Source organism: Atractosteus spatula, assembly GCF_055471065.1.
Source record: "Atractosteus spatula isolate fAtrSpa1 chromosome 10 unlocalized genomic scaffold, fAtrSpa1.hap1 SUPER_10_unloc_18, whole genome shotgun sequence".
Lineage (NCBI taxonomy): Eukaryota > Metazoa > Chordata > Actinopteri > Semionotiformes > Lepisosteidae > Atractosteus > Atractosteus spatula.
In genome coordinates this window covers 383,230-394,946 of record NW_028296621.1, presented here as the reverse complement: position 1 = coordinate 394,946, position 11,717 = coordinate 383,230, and positions in this window count along the sequence as shown.

Sequence of the window (11,717 nt, the reverse complement as noted above, 5' to 3'; positions counted from 1 at the left end):
CCCTCTGCTCATCCTCAGTTAACCATATAGTCTCATATGCCATGTTCTAAATGTCCCATTTAAAACTGCTATATTAAAATTTCTTGTAAAATGCAAGAGTTTGAGACTTTTTATGATCAGAAGGCAAGGTCGTGGAAAATATGCAGAAAGTGCCAGTGAATTTACGTTTTGCCTTTGTCTTATTTACTCGTGGTATAACATGCCAGTTTGTTTTATTGTGAGTTGTGTTTCTGAAATGTGCTTCATACAAAAATGCAATTTGGACAGTCTCTACTTACATATTCCCCTTTACTGAGGAAATGTACAGTAATACATCCGGATAAGTATTTTTAAAAATGACTATTTAAATTACTCATTTAAAAATGAGCCATCTACAGGCGAAATACGACATAACATCACAGCAGCAGCATTTAAGATGGAACGAAAAACGCAAAGCAGCAGCTGGCGAATAAGAAGCCAACTTCAGCCTCGTTAATGCAATAGCATTAGGTGAGGTGGAAAAATATTTCTTGCTCTGAATCTTAACATTTTTATAGGAGGTGTTCTAGGACTTCTTGCCTCAGAAAAAAAAACTGCCAGTACATCACTTATTTCTAATCCATCAATAGCAGCAGTGTTATCAGTACTGAGCCCTAAATGTAGGTCCTATCATCATATAAAAAGTCGAAAGTATCGACTGCATTCAACTGATAAAATGTATCTTCTATGAGAGTTATATCTTTATCCAAAATACATCGGAAACAAATTTGCACGTTTTTTGGGGGGGATCCTGAAGACTGAGACTCAAAACTTTTTTTTTCCTTCTTTCCAGGAGGAAGGATTATTCAGATGCAAACATTGTCCCAAAATCAATGTACTCTCCATTGATATTCAAATCCTCAAATTCTTCATCTGAACGTCGATATTGAAATATGATATCGTACAAATTGTGGTTTTCTTTTTAAAGCAAATTTTATGCTTTAAATTAAATAAATTTTATTGATTATGAATGTGCCGGAAATTTTTCAGTACTTTAGAGGGTTCTGCCATTTTAGATGTTATGCTGTTCCTGTCTGATTTATCAAATGTGTCATTTAAATCTCCAGTCATTTCTATATCAGTCTGAATGCCTTGCAGTAAAGATTGCAATTCATCCAAAAATGCCAAGTTTCCCACTGGTGATACATACAAGGAAATGAATGTATATTTTCCCCCCAAATCAACAAATTTAAAATCAAATACCTCCCTCATCTGCAGGTGGAGAGAATAATGTCAGAATAAATACAGGTTTAAAAGTCAGGAGCATTGATAGTCCTATTTTAAAATGACACTAAAATGCTCACAATATATTAGAAAGCTCTGTAAAATGCAAAAATAATAAAAAAAATATTAAAACAAGGTACAAAGTAATAATACACAGTTATAAAGCTCAGGAATTATCAATGTGAAGTTACAATGGGTTGATTGTGTTTCATGTGATATAAAAAATAAAATGTTTGCAAAAAATCCACTTACAATATGCTAAAAATGGCAAGAATACTTAACCTTTTACTACCAGTGACTTATTTAGCCAATGTCCACCTGGAATTTCCTCCCCCTTAAACATTTGTTATATCTCTGCAGCAGAACATAGCAGGAGCCTGGTTCAGGTCTTAAATTGAAGCTAACCCCTTTGGCTTTGAGTGTGAATAGTCAAATTTCTTATATTTCTTAATGTGTCCACTCAGCAGACAAACATATGAAAAAAAACAAAAAAAACAGTTTTGGCGAACATTTTTTTTGGTCTTCAGAGGTCAGATTTTCAACTATATGCATGTCAAGGGCCTGGGAATGATTTGTAAACCTTGTTCTAGGTGGCTACTAGCTTGGATAAAAATTTGGGACAAATTGATCAATTAGAAAAAATTTTACATCATGTTTTGTGAAGACTGGACCTGGAATGAAATTTCCGGCCTATAATAAAAAATCATAAAAATATTGAAAATAATAAGAATAAAAACCATTGCAATTGCTATAAAAACCTTAAGACACTGCTAGAGAGCCTTTATCTGCTGTTATGCAATGAAAAAAAACCTCAGAGTTGCCTTCTGGTGTGAAAAAAAGGAGCACTGATAAGAAACTGATAAAAAACTGATTGATTATCCCTTCTGAGTCAATGATTGACAGCTAAAAATGCAGCCTGAAGCTTCTAGAGGAAGTCTCACCCCCTAAGGGCTCTGAATGGCTGAAAACACAAAGAATGACAGCGTTTTTTACCAATCAAATCGCCTTATTTCTGGCGCTCATTCTTCAAAAATTTATTACGTAATCAGTAACGTTTACTAGTCTCTAGCTCTTGAGATAAACTAGTCTGCGTTATTTTGGATATATATCATGCTCCAGAATAAGGTAAAAACATGGGATATATATATATTTGCTGGTTTTTGCTTTTGCGGTTTTGTTGGTAAAAATGTATGATATTGACATGTTGTGCTTGCCGGGTTGCCGTGTGTTTCTATTGGGATTCTGCTAGTTCATTAATTTATTGGTTTATTGCATAATAGTGTCATGTCTGTGGAAACAAACTTTATGGTTTTGTTGTGGTGATATTTGAGAATACGTGCATGTGAGAAAATTTGTGGAGCGGTTTCAAACAAACGTTGTTTATCTCGCGTTTATCTTAAAAATAAAAAGTGTCATTTGGGGAGACAGGAGTGGTCCTCGGTGACCGCGATCCGGACTAAGTTAACAGGTGTGTAATTTAAAAAAAAATAAAACAAGTTAAAAATAAATACTAAATGGGTTTAACATTCAGGAATGTAATTGGTCAGATGCTTACGATAAGTGATGCTGGTGTTTCGTGTGATTTAGCGAATTCAAAAAAATATTCATTTTAAAAACGGCAAGAGCTCGTATGAAAAATAAGTTCTTAAGTATCTTTGTTACAACAGCCGCGCCAGAACTATTCAGATACTGTACATCAGAAAAGTACCTGAACTTGACTGGTTTATATTCAGTTATGTGCATTGGGAACGAAAGGGAGACTTAGATGGATTTTATTAGGGTTTTAGGAATCAGAAAATTTATTTCTACACGTTTATGCCTACGAGCAGAAATAACTTCCTGCTTTCAGCGCTTTTTTTGTTTCTGCTTGTAACCTCGAACAGAGAAACCCAGTACTGACTCACAGAAACACCCCGGAGTTTCTGTGTTTCTGGGATTTAAGAGGGATGTATGCAGCGGTGTTACTAGTCTGGAAGGAGGAGACGCGCATTCCGCACGGGGAGCGTAGAGCAATGAGCCGCACCTGCTGCGCGCTGAGTCCTGTCCTATATAACCGCTGAGCACGGACACACAGAGTCTCCAGCCAGTGTTGGAGATTTATGATTTCAATGTTTTTTTTTCCTTTTGAGCAGAAGCTGGGTTTCTTCCTCTAGTTAAAGTTATTGGAGTTGTGGTTACTGTGCTAGACCGTCGGGAATAGCGCTTTTATTTATTTTTTTGTCAAGCAGTCTGCTGTATACTGTACGTGAAATAAAGATAAGAGTGCTTTCTTGATACTTCACAAGAGTATACATAATCCACGAGCTGTATTAAAAAAAATGAACTGGAAGAAAAGCAATAGGGCTGGAGTTTATAGACTGTGATGCAAATACGAGAGTAGGAGAGGAGGGGACTAGTTCAGGAGCACAACCGGCCCTCTCCTGCCCATTCTCCCACCAGGGTCTGTTGTAAGCCAGTGTGAAATTCAGCTCCTTGCAGTTCAGCTTTCGATCACTCAGCTGCATTGCCCTGGGAATGTGGGGCAAATAAAGGAGATAGCAACCAGACTAGAGGGAGAGTTTTTATTCCTAAGGAATGACTTGTTTTACAACAGCAGACAACTTAAAGAAACAAAAACCTCTGTTCTGCTGCTCCAGGTTGGTTCCACTGGGAACAAGTGTGGCCAGGAGCTCATGAACAGTAATTAGGGGTTGTTTCCACAAGCGGGGCTGGAGTAAGTTAGATGTCAAGGGCAATAAAACTCATTAGACCTAATTGACCAGTTAAAGTGAGTTGTTCTGCTTTCTGCACAGAAACCAGTGCTCTCTTCTCAATGTGTGGGTGAGTCTCTCAGTGATATAACAGCTAGGCAGGACTGCCACTGTGGTCTATTTCATCACCTGTGACCCCATCTTCCAAAGACAACAGTCCAATCTAGCATAGAGTGTCCCGGACTGCTCCGTCAGTGACAGTGAGAGGTTTATCTTGTCTCTTGTTCCGCCAGAATGTAACAAATAGTGACCCCTTAATGGAGGAAACTTCAGCTTTTGTAGGTAATTATACCACTTGACAATGTTACAGGTGATGGGGGGGAACCCCTAGTGATCCCACAGTCTCACATAGACAATGGCCAGTCTACACAAACCTCCAGTCAACACAGCCCTGACCCCTGTTATGTCACCCAGGTCTACTCTGTGAGACAATGATTATTTAGGAAAATTGTAAGGAATGCATTCCAAAGCAGTCAATGGAAGTATGGAATTAAAATAGTCAAGTCTTGATAAATAGAGTATATTATCTATTTATTATACCTTTACATTGTGACAAAAACAAATTTCAAGTCCATTATGAGCACACACAGCATATTAAAGATGGGTCTCTGCACTGTAAAGGAATCTCAGTTCACTTATAAAAACTTTAGCTAATAAACCTGAAATGTCATTTCTTTTACTGCTTGTTCTTTAAGGTACTAACTCATTGACATTATGTAGATTAAAATAAGACTATTCACAAAGAAAAAGCATTTATCACAAATGTATCATGCCAAATAAACTCTAGTAATCAAGAGCAATTAAGAAAAGGAAACAAAACCATCTTTTGAGGATGCCAGATAGAAATGTAAACACACACTCACACGTGGGGCCAATCTTACCAGAAATCAATTAACCCACCAATGATCTTGGACTGATGTCTGAAAACCAGAGCAAACAGTACAATATTAAGGTACTAAAGCTATTAGTAGAACAGATCTAGCTTCTCAACATAATACTTATGTCTGAACTTCATTGAATAGTGACACTTCAATCTTTCATATTCAATATTTTTCACAAAATCAACAGCTGAGAACAGACCGCCATATACCTTTATCCAGTGGTTTTCAGAGCAGAGACTTCCGTGTGGGCAAGAGTTCTTTCCCTGAGGTCCACTGCACTTCAGCTAGCCACGTTCTGGCTGGGTCGTGTGTACTCCTGGGAACGTCGCCTGTAATGAATATTGGGGACTTTGTACAAATTAATAATGTGAGCATATAAATATGATTTGTGTTGAAGCCAAACATAGACAATCACTGTTAAAACTTGAATTCAACCTCCAGTGTCTGCTTTTGAAATGCTGATCATCACCCGTCTTCTGGCTTCTAGATGGACGTGTTAATGGATATTTCTTGTCTTCTTTTTTTTTCCCCCATATGCTCTTCTCTGTATCATTAAGTACTTCTGGGTCATTTCATGTACCTTGTGGCATCTTGGCTGATGGTGAATGGCAGGCAGCTGCTCTAAAAATAACATGCCTATTAATATGATGTTGAAGACAAAACCAAAACAAACAACTTTGTTTTGCACTTTACAATTTATCACAAGCTTGTCATATTTACAGTCATCAACTGATTTAGGCTGCTGTTCCTGTGAAAAATGTCCTTTGTTTAAGAAAGATTCAATTTAAAATCTTTAGGTTTTAAATATAAACCACTGGCAATGTGGTAATCACTTTTACAACTTTTAAGAAGTTGCAAGATATCTCTACAACTATGTTGTCCTTAACCTATTCAGAAACTACCACTAATATTGTAAGAAATTGTTCTCTAGACTCTAGATCTTGTGGGCTCTGTTCTCGATGAATTGGAAAGGTGTCGTTCATGAAGTCCAGTACTCTGTCGATCTCTCTCTTACCAAGAGACTACCCATCTAACGCTGCAGGAAACTCCAGTGCCTGGTCTGGGAATGCTGTGCTATTCAGATTCTGTCAATAAATTTCAAGAATGGTTCACCTTTTGGTTTACACTGTGGCATTTCTTTGCAGTAACAATTGAGTGGGATAGTTATCTGCCTTCTATACTCTTCTGAAAATCATGTATCTTTTTAGCAGTCCCATATCCTTTCCTTATATGCTTGCTGATGAGAATGAGAAATGCTATTTTCAAGACATTAACACGAATATAATTTTTACATTAATTCCAAGGTACAAGAAAATGAATATCTTCAAAATATGCACTTTAATAAACTTACTTAGTTTCTTTTTTGGAAATGGTCAGTGAACCAACCACTCCAGAGCTTGTCCTTCAACCTTGAAATTATTTCCTGGAAATGCTGTAATCACAGAGGAGCTCTTCTCCCCTCAACAATGTCCCTTTTTGTCACAGACAGAATTATGACAGGCTGTTCGTTGATTATAAATGACTTTCTTACAGCCCTTACATTGTCTTTTCTCTTTGATGGATTTATCCATCTTCCAATTTGCCTCCTTATCCGGGAGGCAGGCTCAGTGTTTTTCACGAGCATCAATGCACAGTTTTTGTGCAGGTTCATCTGAAAAGAAAAGACATCTCATGTCTCCCTCTGTCATCTGTGAGCTTCAGCAGTTGTCTTTGTGATGACCTTGCCGTTGTAATCACACACCACCTCTCCCTTCTGGAAACACCTGGAAGTCACAAACTTCTTCCCCTTCACAGGATCGTCAGTGATGCTCAGGCCTTCCCAGATTTGATACTTTATCAACTTTTTAATTTGCATGCCATTTGGTGGCAGTCCTGTGTTGGGCTTCCACTCCTCAAGCACTTCAGACACTGTTGATACATTGGCTGACCAGTCCATCTTCTCCGTCTCCTTTCACAGCTGCTGACCTGGGCAGTACAGCACAGTTTAGTGAAGTAAAGATGAAACGGCTGATAAAACACAAATAAAATGCAATTAAGGTACATTCCAGATTTTCTTAAATACCGTACATGATTGGAGCTATGCAGGTGGAGGTCTTTTGTTCGGTATTAACATGGATTTTAATTGGCTTCTATGAAAATTGGCCATGGTGTGAGTGAGTCCTGTGATGGACTGGTGTCACATTATGGGTGATACAGTACTTTGCATCCACTGCTTGCCAGGATGGTTCCAGTTCTACCACAACCCTGAATTGAGTGGATGGGTATATCAATGTAGCCATCAACTTGCATGTTCCTCTTCTTCACTCAATGCAAAGGAAGCCAGCTGTTGTTTGAGGTTTTGTGCTCTTTAACAGGAATTATGACCATTTTTGTGCCCACTTGTTGAAACAACACTTTCTTTGCACCCATTCCTCAACCTGTAATAGCGAGAAAATAAAAATGAATACACCAAACTGTAAAAATCCCATCTATGTAATTTCTTACTTTTGTTGTATGAAAGTATTCTTACTGTCATGTTCTTTACCACCCCTGGGTGCTACAGGTGCTTCAGCTGGAGAAAGGCCTGCAGGTAATACAGTACAAGAAGCTGCTCAGGCAAGGTGATGTCTTGCCCAGTCTGTGCAACACATCTCTCTTTGCAACACTTTGCAACACCTTCCAGCAATCCTTCGTACTTGGTTCTGGACTCTGCAACTGTCTATATCTGTGGGAGAAATTAATACTCATCAACTTTTTTTGTATTCAAATTAAAAGTACAACTGAAAGAAGTTTTAAAATGAAAATGACCTATTTTTAGTAATCTCTTGGCAACATTCTTACTGTTCTTCTTCTGAATATCCTTTAGGATACTTTGGAAGTTGATGATGAGGTTAGCCAGGCTGGGATCCTCTACTTTCACACTGATATCATTTAGGATGTAGCCCGGAAAATGGTTTATGTTCTTAATATAATTAGCAATGATTTGGTGAGACAGTCCAGTGGTCTTCATTTGGTTACAATAATTGTTGTTTTGGATAGGCCCTTTACAAAGTTTAAGGAAGATGCAGATGGATCCATAAAAACAGGAATCTGGAAACATTTTCTACCTCACAAATGTAGAGTCACTATGTTTATGGCTGAGATTTCACATGGGTGAATTTTAAGCTAAGGAGTAAAAACATGTGCTATGGAAATATCACTGCTCAATTTTAAATGCCTTTAAAAATAAATACCTCCTGAGAGCAATCTGCCACTCCAAGATCCTTGGTAAGGTCCTGTTTAAACCCAGCCAGGTGAGGAGCATCCAGGGAGTGCGTTCTGTCCAGTCCAGCCTGGGTCACCGTCTTCCTGAGAGCCTGCTGATGGCTTTTAAGAACTGGGAGGACAGTAGGAATACAAAATACACATTTAAACATTTTTACTTCTAAGACAAACTAGAATACAAGTATAAAACAAAAGATACATTTGGAAAAAATAGAAAGTTCTCCAGAACTCACATCTTCCCCTTCCTCTTCCACTTCAGTCTCTGGCATCTCTTCCTCCTGGACAGCAGCCTCTTGCTCAGGGCATCTGGACCACTGGTATATCATTTTAACATACCCTTACATAAAGGTAAAGGTTAGAAATGAAACAGAAGAACCCTTATAAATTATAAATATCTTACCTTGCTGATGTGTCTTCAGGATTCCACATAAAACAGTCCATGGACTCCGCCAGTCTCACATTCTCACCACACATGAGCCCTATGCTCTTGCAATCCCCGACCTGCCCATTCCTCAGGTGATTCAACAAGTCCTTCCTGGCCTGGAGAAGGAACTTGCTGATCTCCTCTGCTGAGGCTCATTTCATACACACCCTCTTTAGGTGAAGAGGAAACTGGTCAAATGTCTTCAGGCAGGTCTTGCACACCAGAGGAATCCTCATGGGTCTCTTTTGAAAATAAATAACTTTTGTGTAAAGGAACAAGTCAAGACTGTTTCAGTTTCTTAACCGAGCCTTAATTTTCTCTCCAATAGCTTCACCATATTGTTTATTGAATTTTTATCAGAATTATACCTTGCTCTAAAATAATGACTTTATAAAACAACTTAACTCTTACTTGGTCTTGTTCGCAGTCTTTCCAGTAGAAGTCGTTGTAGAATTTAAGAACTGCTGTGATAATTTGATCTGCCCGAGTGTCCTTCCCTAACCCAGTATTGATAGCTTGTGTACTGTAGGGTCCAAAGGTGGTGTTCTGCAATTTCCTCCCATAATGTTTCTTTGATCAGTTGGAAGCAAGTGTGAAAGCTTCCTCCCAGTGGGGAAGCTCAAGATCCTCTAGTTGTATGACAAATTTTCCTCATAGTGCTCTTCGAGGATCTGCAGTGTGGTGTGAAGCCAATTTTTGGCATTGCTTACCAGCTTCAAATATGTGAGTTTGGGTGGCTTGGCAGGTTTTATGAGTTCCTCGGTCTTCCGTCGTAGGCTGGCGGGTGCTCGGTTCTCCCGTCCAATAAAACTGCTGTGTTTTGTTAATGGTGGACTGTTTGGATCATTTTGTAGATGATCCTGGTTCCTTGTTGGAAGGTATCCTGTCTGTTTGACATGTTTGTTGTGTAGGCAGTGTGGAGGGTGACCGTACGGTTGCGTACGTTGTCAACTCTGGATTGATCCATACTTACCATTTAAATGCCTAAAGCTTCGTTGACACCATTAGGTTTCCACTGTTAGGCAGCTTTACCTCTGTAGAATCTGTGGCTCCATAGGAAGACAATCTTGCCTTTCTGTGTGTCGCTATGTTTCTGCCTGGGTCTTCTTCAGGCATTGTTCTGGAACACTGTGTCCATGCTGGCCTGTTTTTATCCTGTTTTGTAAGGGGCAGTGTGTTGTAGTTCCTCCTAGGGGGCTAGTTTGTATCCTATGGTCTGTGTTCCTTCTGTACGTTTCTGTACGAGTAGGTGCAGTTTCAGTTGGTGAATGGGTTTCTGCTTTCCCTGGTGGGGATTATGCATGGACCATTAACATCTCAATAGGAAATCAGGGTCTTTTTGTTTTCCTCCCTAGTAGGACTGTGCAAGCTGTGCGAGTTTCCATAGCTGATTGGTTTCAGTTATTCTTCTGTTTGTTGCGTGTTAGTATGGTGAAGAGTTCCAGTCCCTGTAGGGTCTGGCTATTGAGGAGAGGGGAACAAAGCTCCTTCTCCCAGATTTTATCCGAGAGGGGACCATCTGGGACAAGGAGAGCACTCTCCTTCCAACGACTAAAACCCTCCCGGTTTTTCTGATGTTCAGGTCTTGTGTAAAGATAGTATTAAGTCTTTTGATCCACTCCCTTTCCTTTTTCTTTCTTTCTATCTCTGTCCAGTTGGGGTTGCTTTCCAGTCCCGTGGTTCCTGATGTACCTGTGTTGTGTCAGCTGGGTTCGGATGGAGTTACCCGTTCCCCCCACATAGGTCACCCCGCACTTTTTGCACTGGATGCTGTAGATGGCGTTATTGATGTTTTCTGAGAGTGCCCTTTGCAACTGGAAGATTTCTTTAGTTTCTTTGTTTTGGATCATTGTTTTCTGTTATGAAATGTTTGGCTCTTGGTGTATATGATCTGTTTTGTACAGGTTTTAGCTTGCTTTGGACTAATTAATGCTGAAGGTTTTTGTTTTTTTCTGTGTGCAGATATGATTTTGTGCTCCCTCGGTATGTTTGTGTTTTCTAATATCATGGTTTTTGGTTGGTTTTTATGCTGAGTTGAGAATATGATGTGTTGAGGGGTATTTTTCTGTCATCTGGAGTTTTTCTATTTAGAAATGTTTGTGCCACATTTTTGAGGAAACTTTGTGTGTATCTTCTCTGGCATAAAGCTGGGAAGAGTGTGTATTTGGCTTCCTCAAAGTCTTGTTGTTGTGTACAGATTTTGTGGAAGTGTAGGAGTTGTGATTTTACCAGTCCTTTTAAAGTATGTTTTGGGTGGAAGCTATCCTTGTGCAGTAAGCCGTGTGAATGTGTCTTTGAAAAATACCTTGATGTCCAGTTTGTCTGTGTTGTTGAAGGAAGAAACCTTGTATGTGGTGGTGTCTAGGAAGTCTATCAGGCTACCATGCTTGGTGTATTTGAGTTTAATGGACCTGTGGTGTGTGTTGAGGGTGTTAATGATTTCTTGTAAGGCTTGATATGTGCTGCCTATATGTTTATTTTTTATATCTTTGCCCTGGGATGGACTGGTGTCCTTTCCAGGGTGTAGCCTGCCATGTGTCTATTTCTTGCCACGTTTTAAAGTGGAGTTACAATCTTACTATTTTTACAGTTTAAATTGACATTTACAAATGTATATTGAAGCAGCTACCCACCTGAACTACACTATGTCAGCATGTGTAGTCTGCAAAGGAACAAGTAATAGGTTTATTCCATACTGAAAAGAGAAGAGAGAAAACTCAATGTTTCGGCTGTGAAGCCTTCTTCAGGTGTGAGAAAGACAGGGCAGATTACAAAGATTAAATAGCACAGAAGAACAAAAGCTGGGAGAAGGGAGGAGGCAGGAGCAGCAGAGAGGCCACTCAGGAAGTGCAAAATGGAGAGAGGTGAAGAAAGGTGTGAAGTCAAAACCTGCAAGAGAATAGAGAAGATTACATTAAAATAAGTCAGTCATTGAGAGATCCTGGCTATTTGAGGTGAAAAGAAAAACTATGGGCTTGGAGAAATCTTTAACCTTCCCAGCCCTAATATGTTCTCTGAAGCATTCTCCTAGTCTCCTTTCGGTTTCCCAAATGTAGATAGCTGGGCATTTTTTGCAAGAGATACAGTAAATGAGATTCAGGATGTTGTCAGGGTTATCTGGAATTGTCCTGTGATGCCCTGATTGTCGTTAGATATGTATTTGCCAGTGATGCAGCG